Here is a 3,040-nt window from a genome sequence, read left to right as displayed (position 1 = left end):
TGCTAACTGCTTTACTTCTTTTTAAAATTTGTGTTAAATAAAATACATAAACCACAAAATTTTTGATATTGAAAAAATAATTTAATTAATCTAAACATATTATGACTGGTGAATATAGCTTTCTTTGTGTTTCACTTTTAACTTTTGTACTTGACTTCTTTATATTTTCCTAGTTTTGTTATACATAAAATAATTTACAATCCTACTTTTCTTCAACTTGTTGGAGGTAGACATCTTATTCTAATTCTATGTTGGATACTTCTTAATTTTAAAACAATGCAGAGGTGCTGGGGTTGAGGCTCAGTGGTAGTGTACTTGCCTGCCATGTGTGAGGCACTGGGTTCAATTCTCAGCACCACATATTAATAAATAAAATAAAGATATATCAACAACTAAAAATAATTTTTTTAATTTAAAAAAATAAAGCAGAACCCAGAGTATGAAGTCTTGCCTCATTGACTCCTCAAAGTGATATTAAAAAGTTATATGCGTTTACTTCTTTCATTTCCTTCCAAATCAAATTTAGGTGAGATCCCAGATGTCAAGGACTATGAGTCATTCTTATTTAATTTGCCATTTCCAGAATATTCCTTGAAACATGGTGGGCATCACTATATGCTTCCTGACTTAATTTATTCACCTTTTGTAATGATCCTGATAGAAATAAATAGTAATCCAGAGTTTATCTATTTAGGCATCAAATGTGAGAGGTTTTTTTTGTTTTTGTTTTTGTTTTTTGGTATCAGGCACTAGACAGACTTGCATTGAGTCATCAATATATTGCATGACCAAAACTTTGACTGACATATTTGCTTTGCCACCACACACAGAGGCAATCACAGTTTTCAGTACCAAAAATATATTTAGGGGAGCATATTCCAGCCTTTAATCATATAAAATCCATCTTCATTAATAAGTGACTAAAAATCCTCTGTACTCAATCTACTTAGTTTCAAGCAACGTACAAAATACATGATGTCATTATAGACTAATTACCAGCTTGTCTATAGTTCCCTTGAAGACATTGACCATGATGCATCTTTCTTATGTACCTTTGACATTCAGTAAAATGTCAAGCACCTTGTAGGTACTCAAGTAGCATTTGTTGACTCATTTAGTAGGGCTTTCTGTATGTCTTTAAAAATAGACCCTGTGGGATTATTCTTCCAGTAAGAGTAGTATGAAGAGTTTGGAAAATTCATTTCCACAGGACAAAAGTGGAAAATTGTACAAAATTATTGAAAATAATCATTTTATGGAACTGCAGACAATAACTTGCGAAGTATTTCCTTATGGAAAACTGCTACTCTGTTGGGTAAAAGGGTAGGTTTGTGGCCTTTTAAATGAGAATTGTTTTCATGTCCATTCTCCAGTTCATATGGTGAAAATTTACAGCATTACTATGTGGAGGCAGTGAACTAGGTATGGGGATGTTAGCAGGCCAGTTAGAAGTTTTACAGGAGAAGTATTGAAGTAGAGTGATAAAAAGTAAGCAATAGTTGTTCAACTCTCTATACCTTACACTCTGATTGCTAAGCTACTCATGTATAGGGGACATAAATATTCCAGTGAGCCAGGAATAACTGAAAGTCTGGAAAGACTTACAAATCTGTCACCTTTGAATGTGTTCTTCAATCTTCATACAGCTTGAGTTGGCAAGCCAGTAAGGCCACCAGATTTAGCAAAGAAGACACAGGATGTTCAATTAAATTTGAATTTAAGATGCACTAAAAAATCATTATCTGAAATTGAAATTTGATTGGGCTTCCAGTATTTTATCTGACAACCACAGGCTTTATGTATCTGAACACACACTCTACTCAAATTACTGGCTGATGAAAAAAATAGAAAGGTGAAGGCAAGATTCCAGTATTCCAGTATGCAAAATGGCTGAATAGAGATAATGTTGTCTAGATTATAGAAGAGTCTGTTTTCTTAGTTTGAATACAGTTGGGGCCACAGTAATTCCCATCTAAAATGAAACTTAAAAACCCAACATCAAGAAAAATAAAACTGGGGCTAAAGATGTAGCTCAGTGGTAAAGCACTTGCCTCGCAGGCCCAAGGCCCTGGGTTTAATCCCTAGCACCACAAAAAGAAAGAAACAAAGAAAGAAAAACAAAACTAAAATGGAATTGCTACAACATGATATCTATAAGGTTCATCTTTCAAAATAAAGTAGTTACTAGAATTTCACTCTATATGAGAGTAGATGTTGAATTTAGAAGATAGAGATTTTAATGCAACAAATTTAAGAAATAAATATTTAGTAAATTAAAGGAAAATATGTTGGAAATTAGTTAAAACTGGGAAACCTACACAAATAAATAAAACCAGTGCTCCCTGGCTGATTAAGTCTCAAGCTCATCTCTGCTGGTATCTGCAGACCCCTCTGAATCTGGGTCTCATACTCCATCCTACCCCTGTCTAGAGTTATCTGCTCCACAGCCTCAGCTGTAGGGTCACCTAGCCCCTAGCCATCCTTCATGATAGCTCCCCTGGCTCCAATGTAACCCCTTGGGGTCTCACTACACAGCAGGAACCAAGATCTGCTCCAAAAAGCTAAATTCCTAAACACCGAACCGCTGGCTTTACAGATAATAGAATAATCCAGTACAGATGGATAGAGAACATGATAACAAAGGAGAAAATTATAACTGCAAAAGTCCATCCCTTAAGAAGATGGAAATGCACAGGATCCTGGTGAAGGGCTTGACCTCAAATAAGATCAGGTCACTTCTTCCAGAGATTACAAATACAGATTCAGTATTGTTGGAAGGCGGTAAGAGTTCCTATCTGGTTTTGTTTTCTCAAGGAAATATCAGAGAATATCATGAGAAGGGTTGGGGCAGCCTGGCAGCAGATTCAAAACACCACCAGTCCTTCCTTTAACTGACAGTTAACGACAGCACTAGGAAAGAAAATGGAGGCCAACCCAAAGCGAGAGACTGGCAACGACCTCACTGGGTTCCTACGCGCAGGCCCAGAACCCGCCAATCCTAGACTAGCTTCCCCCCCCCAACTCCCCCCACCCCACCCCG

Source organism: Marmota marmota, unplaced genomic scaffold (assembly GCF_001458135.2).
Source record: "Marmota marmota marmota unplaced genomic scaffold, marMar, whole genome shotgun sequence".
Lineage (NCBI taxonomy): Eukaryota > Metazoa > Chordata > Mammalia > Rodentia > Sciuridae > Marmota > Marmota marmota.
This window is presented reverse-complemented; position numbering follows the sequence as displayed.